Here is a 7,235-nt window from a genome sequence, read left to right as displayed (position 1 = left end):
TGGTGAGAGAATCCCTTTTTCAATATAGCAGAGTGCACAGAGGCACAAACACAGCGGATTTAGTTATGCATGCATGTGTGCTAAGAGTAAAGTAACTTGGAGCCAATTGCTTGTTTCAAATCAATATAAAAGGTATTTATTAAGGAACTCCATTCTAGATAGGAAAGTGAGGATTTAGGATCTCTAATCTATCTATCTAAATGGATGCAGATGGATTCACCATCTTCTCTGCACATATGGTGCAGGGCAAGAGACTTGCCATGTTGCAAGGTCAACAGCCAGGTAGGAAGAGAGAGAAGGAGGAAGGAAGTTGAATCCCCTAAGATTAGCAATCTACATTTCAAAGGGATAGCATCAGAGCAGCAGGAAGTGATGACCAAATGTCTTTGACCTTCTAGCCCTCTGACTTACTAGTTTGTCCTCCACTGTCTGAGGCAAAGAGACAGCGCAAAGTCCTTTCCTTCCAACACCCCCTCTCGTTGTCTCGTGACTCAGTTCACAATATTCATTTTCTCTCTCAGCTTTTCAAAGCAGGGTCTTGGTAGTGGCTTAGTGAGTAAGTCTGCGAGCATTTCATTTGTCGGGCAGTAGAGCAACTTGATTAGTCCATCTTTCTGCAGACTTCTCACTACATGGTACTTCACATCAATATGTCTGGTACTCCTCTTTACATCTTCTTGTTTGGAGAGTTGAATGCAGCTTTGGTTGTCTTCATACACTGGTATGGGCTGTGGTACATCTGTACGTAGGTCCTTCAGTAGTTGACACAGCCATTGTATCTCGTGACAGCCCTGTGCAGCTGATACATATTCCGCTTCAGTGGTTGATGATGCTACTATGTCTTGTTTTCTGCTTGACCAGCTTATCGCTCCATCTCCATAGAAAATTATGTGACCACTGGTGGATTTCCTGTCTGTTATATCTCCACCCCAGTCTGCATCTACGTATGCTTCTAGTTTTGGTTCACTATTAGCTGGCAGCTTGAGCTTAAAGTGTGCAGTACCCTTTAGGTACCTAACAAGTCTTTTCATTGCATTCCAGTCCTTGACTGTTGGTGATGCAGTCTTTCTACAAAGTAAACCAACTGCTGTACTAATATCTGGCCTAGTGAGTGTACTAATGTATAAAAGCTTACCCAATGCTTCACGATATCTATGGTTGTCAGATAGTGGCTCAGTTTGATCTTCTTGCTTTATGTAGTTCACTTCCATTGGAGTTGGTGTAGGATTTGCATTTTCCAGTCTGAGCAAGTTTATCAAGTCTTTAATTTTCTGTTCTTGGTTGATCAGGAAACTTCCATCTTTCTCTCTTTGTACTTGAATGCCCAAGTAGTGTGCAATGTTGCCAAGTTGCTTGACTTCCACTTCTTTGTTCAGATGATCCATTATTTCCTTGCTGTCATCTGGATTTTCATAGGCAAAAATCAAATCATCAACATACGCCAAAATGTAAGTCCATTTCCCATCTCTGCATCTCGTGTACAGGCAGGGATCAGCTTCACTTCTTTTGAAGTTTGCTTGAAGCAGCATATCATTCAGTTTTATATTCCATGCTCTGGCAGCTTGTTTTAAACCATAAATGCTCTTTTGCAGTTTGCATACATAGTCCTCTTTGCCTTCCTGTAAGAAACCTGGTGGTTGTTGCATGTAAATGTCCTCTTCTAGTTCACCATGCAAGAATGCAGTTTTCACGTCTAGGTGCTCAACATGCATTCCTTTGCTAGCAGCAATACTTAACAGAGTCCTTACTGTGGTATGTTTAACCACTGGTGCAAAGGTTTCATCATAATCTTCTCCATATTTTTGTGAATATCCTTTTGCTACTAATCTGGCTTTGTAGCGCTGAATCTCACCATCAGCATCATGTTTGAGTTTGAAAACCCATTTGCAGCCAATAACTTTTCTTCCTTGTGGTAACTTAGTAAGAGTCCAGGTTTTGTTTTTCTGTAGAGCCTCAAGCTCTTCAATTGCAGCCTGTTTCCACTTCTGGGCTTCTGGTTGTGGTAGCTGGGATATTTCCTCCCATGATGAAGGTTCTGGTTGTTCCGCTGTTCTTGCGAGGTAGGACAGCCTCGGAGCTGGAACACCTCTGTTTGAGCGAGTTGATCGCCTCACCTCACCCTCTGTGGTCCCTTCTATCACCTCAGGTGCGTCTGGTGGATCGCTGGGGGTCTCTGTGTCAAGTGTGGTTGGATCTGGATCTGCTGTCTCCTCCTCCTCCTCAGTTCCTCTGAGATCAGGAAGCATAATCCAGTCATCAGGGTGCTTGGTCTGGTTGCTTGCTTCAGTGTAGGCCCCCTCTGAAGGTGTAGCTCTTTCATCCTCTTCAAAACACACTGCTCTGCTTATGGTTATCCTGTTGGTGTCAGGATCCAGAATTCTGTAGGCTTTGGATTGTGCTGCGTAGCCTACAAAAATCCCTTTTGTGGCCCTAGGCCCTAACTTAGTCCTTTTTTCCTTTGGGATGTATGAGTAAGCCGTGCTTCCAAAGACACGCAGATGCGTCATGGACGGCTTATGACCATGCCAAAGTTCATAAGGTGTTGTTTCAATAGGTTTTGTGTTCATTCTGTTGTGTATGTATGTAGCAGTCATGATGCCTTCTCCCCAGAATTTCTGTGGGAGGTGTGCGTCAGCAAGCATGCATCTTACCATGTCCAGTAGAGTTCTGTTCATTCTTTCTGCGATTCCATTTTGGGGCGGGCAGTAAGGCACCGTAGTTTGATGCACAATTCCATGTTCTCTTAAGAACTGCTGTGTAGCATTGGACATGTATTCTCCTCCATTGTCTGTGCGCAGGATCTTTGGCTTCGAGCCAAATTTGTTGCTTGCCATCGCCACATATTGTTTTAATTTCTCCAGCATCTCTGATTTTTCCTTCAGTAAATAAACACACGTGTATCTTGAGAAATCATCTGTTATAGTTAGAAAATATTTATGATTACCTATGGTCGCTGGTAGTGGTCCAGATATGTCACTGTGGATCAGATCCAAGGGTCCTTTCGTCTTCCTTTCACTCTGCTTTGGGAATGGCTTGTTTACTGCTTTGAACTCGAGACAAGAAACACAGTTAGTTACAGTGTCACATGGTACAAAATCAATGCCATTAGCTAATCCCTGTTCCTTCATGTTTTGAATTGATTCAAAACTTCTGTGTCCTAGTCTTCTGTGCCATAATTGTAAGCAGTTTCCATGCTGACACAACTTGGCTAGGTTCATTACATTAGGCTGGTATGCCTCAGGTCTGGACTGGGCTGGTCTTTCTCTGTCTGTAAATTGCTCTTCCACATGATAAAGACCTTGAAATTCCGAGCCCACAAGGCAAACTTCTCCATTCTGGGTAACAACACATTGTCCATTTTTAATATACAATTCACAGCCTTGTTGCTCTAGCTTGGATATTGAAATCAAGGAGCTTGAGAATTCAGGGATATACAAAACATCTCTCAGAAAAAATGGTTTAACAGATCCATCCAGCAATTTGCAATATAAAATTCCTTCGCCCTTTTTCTTTGCTTTAATTGTAGTATTATTGCCCAAATAAACGGTCTCTTCAGGAATATCAAACAGTTCAGTATAGAAACTTAGATTTTTAGAAATATGGACAGATGACCCAGAATCTAAAATCAGCTTTTCATTATTTTTCATTAAATTAACACTATAGTTCTTGTTGAAATGTCTGTCTGTATACTTGGAATCTCTATTTTCATTCTCCTTTGTTTGACTGATATTCCCAGACCTCCTGGTCTGATTCTTGGGACAATGCGCCACCCGGTGGCCAAATTCGTTACATAGGAAACACCTGAAGGCTTTGTTTCCAGCTGACCTCATTTCAGCACTGGCGGTCATGTGACCTCTCTCTCTGGGCTGAGTTTCTCTGGTGAAATCGGCTCTCTTTGTATGCAAATGTGAGGTGCCCATGCGGTTCCCTCTTGCAGCATTTCCTCCAGCATTCCCTCCCCATCTCGGGTTACGTCTGGAATGATCAATTGTTGCTTTAAGAGCAAAGTTGCTAGCCAGTTCACTTTCATAGCGTGAGTTTAAAAGGTTTCTTCGGTTAGCCTCCGAAGACAATGTTTCTACAGCCTTTTCAAAGTTTAGATTGGTGTGGGTTTCCAATTGCCCAATTATAGTGCTATAGGAAGCAGGCAAGCTCAAGAACAGAGTCTCCAGCTTTTGACTCTCTGTAAATTCCTCTCCTGCTTGTCTAAATTGAAAAAAGAAATCTTCCAAAGTCCCAATAAAAGTAGAGAAACAGTCCCCATCTTTATATTGGAGATCTTGCAATTTTCGGCGTAAATTAAACGTGTATGCCCATCCTTTCCTCATATGCATAGAATCTAGCTTGTTTAGCATCTCCTTTGAGGTTCCAAGATCACAAATAGCATAAAGGAAAGTTTTACTCACGGAAGCTGCAATCATCGCTTGTGATTTTCGGTCCTTAATTAGCCAGAGTTCCTTCTCCTTTTTCTCAGCATCCGAGGTTCCATCTGGCGGCGGGTCTTCCTCAGTAACTTGGTGGAGTCCCTCTGCTTTCAGTGCAATCTTCAGTCGAGTCTTCCATTCCAAGTAATTATCCGCTTCCAGGATGGTAAGCCTGAGTTTTCCTTCCAGGTATGCAGCCATGCTCACCGGCTCCAAAAGGCAGTTGCTGTAGATTAGCAATTCAAAGTGTCCACGCTAGATCTCAATGGATCTCCTGGAACAAACCTAACTATCTAGTTGCAGCACACGCAGCTCAAAATACTGCTCCCATAACTGGCTGGGCCCATAACCTGTTGGAAATTCTCTGTGGTGAGAGAATCCCTTTTTCAATATAGCAGAGTGCACAGAGGCACAAACACAGCGGATTTAGTTATGCATGCATGTGTGCTAAGAGTAAAGTAACTTGGAGCCAATTGCTTGTTTCAAATCAATATAAAAGGTATTTATTAAGGAACTCCATTCTAGATAGGAAAGTGAGGATTTAGGATCTCTAATCTATCTATCTAAATGGATGCAGATGGATTCACCATCTTCTCTGCACATATGGTGCAGGGCAAGAGACTTGCCATGTTGCAAGGTCAACAGCCAGGTAGGAAGAGAGAGAAGGAGGAAGGAAGTTGAATCCCCTAAGATTAGCAATCTACATTTCAAAGGGATAGCATCAGAGCAGCAGGAAGTGATGACCAAATGTCTTTGACCTTCTAGCCCTCTGACTTACTAGTTTGTCCTCCACTGTCTGAGGCAAAGAGACAGCGCAAAGTCCTTTCCTTCCAACATTTAGGACCCAAATCAAAATGGGGAGGATGGACCCAGCAAAGATGCCCCACATTGCCCGTTGAAGGCAAACTGTAAGCAAGCACAATTTGTGGCATTGTGCAACATCATTTTTGATCATGTAGCACATCTGTTAAGGCATTAGCCTTAGACTCCAATTTCACAACTTTATGGAGCTTGAGCCAAAATGAGATAGCTTTAACTCTGGTCTTTAAAAGGCAGGGAGAGTCATTCTGGCCGTGCTGCCAATGCAGCGTGGGACAATTTTGGTTCTAAACAGGGCCCCATGGCCCCATTTGGAAGTGAGATAATGTCCCCCGAGTCTGATGTCTGGAGCTGCGAGGTGGGCCGGGTTCTTTGGACCCGTTTGCCTAGTGGTGGTTCTGCCCCTGGGGGAGGGATATTTGCTCCCTAGGCTTGCTCATGAGCAAACTCATGAGCACCAGGGTCAATAGTGCTCCAGTGTTAGGAGAAAGCACTACTATTGTGAAGACGGATTCATCTGACCCTGGACCAACCGCTTGCTCATGAGAGTTCCAGGCCATGGGAACACCCCTATACAACCCATGAGAAGGACCACCAGAGGAGAGAGAATTGCTGAACAAATTCAGTCACGATGCCTGACAGCAAAACATCCCCTTCTCCCACCAATCCCTCCCTCACAGGAGTGACAGGCCACTGGGGCGCTATATCGAGCAAGCTTGCTATATGGAGGGAAGCCGTGGGAAGGGGTACCCCGGTGACTGATCTCTTTCTTGGTGGTTGCTGCCATGTAGCTGTTAGAGTGTGCCCATTGCCAGCCTGTCCGCCCATCCTTACCCATGCATCCTTACCCATGTGCATCCTTACCCATGCCATGAAACGGTGATCCTGCTATCCTGGGGTCGCTTCAAAACAGGGTCCACTGTCTCCTGAGAAGCCACGCACTGGCAGATCTGCATATGGTGCAACGCTGAACCGGGTCCTTGGATTCTGAATGGGTTTAAAGGTCCATCTCAGAGTGCCCTCCTCCCCTCCCCTCCACACACGCGGCCAGCCAGGCCATGGCACATGGAGTGTCTAGATGTCCTTTGGGTGTGAGAAAGTCTCCACAGGGAGTGAGGATGGGATCTGTTCCATCTTTTACTAGTGAGAGTTGGGGCTCTCACACAAGCAGAGCCCCCTTAGGTGTGTGTAGGGGTGAGCTGGCTCAACTCGTGAGCTCATAGTATGTGGGTGGGGCAGTGACCTTACTCGAGCATAGCCTTCCCCCAAAGACTGACCCTTTCATGAGAGTGCAAGAGTGTTTGGCAGCAAGCTGCCAGGCAGCAGGATTTTGGTTGGGTCTGCATGGACTGCTTTGTGGGGGGATCACCCCTTGCAACATCTCCCCAGATTACGGTGGGACAGGCCACCCCCACCACCCCCAGCATCCTTTGCCCTTCCTCATATACATATCCCTTCCTAAGACATCTCCATGTTCCCCTCCCTTCCCTCAGTAACAGTGAAATACCAACCTCCCCCCCACCCAAATTTGTGCTTGTGTGGGGACTGTTAGGGTGAGGAGCTCCTGGGTGTGTGTGTGTCATCTCTTGCAGAAGAAGCGTTAGCGTGGCATGGAATGGAAGGGCATTGCAGGGCATTTAAGTGGATCTAAATGCCCTTTCCATGCAGAGGGCAGGTGGGGCACTCCAAAAATGCACGATCGCGCTCAGCATGTCCCATTCAAGATCACTGCCAATCACAGCCACCCTGCTGACTTGGTGATGTTTTGCCCACAGTCTGGCTGTGGAGCTTGCTGGGATCTGGCTCAGTGGCTGAGCAGCAGGGAGGGGGGCTCTTCTCTCCTGGAACTGGAGTCTGGCAGGCCATGGATTGACAAACGTCTGCAGCATGATTTGGAATTACAAATTGGAAGTGCCACTTTGCCAACTTTTGGTTTAAGATTACTTGTGAACCTGGCCTATGGTTGTGGTTGTTTTATATACCTGCAAGTAG

Source organism: Hemicordylus capensis, chromosome 4 (genome assembly GCF_027244095.1).
Source record: "Hemicordylus capensis ecotype Gifberg chromosome 4, rHemCap1.1.pri, whole genome shotgun sequence".
Taxonomy (NCBI): Eukaryota; Metazoa; Chordata; class Lepidosauria; order Squamata; family Cordylidae; genus Hemicordylus; species Hemicordylus capensis.
Note: the sequence above shows the minus strand (reverse complement) of the source record.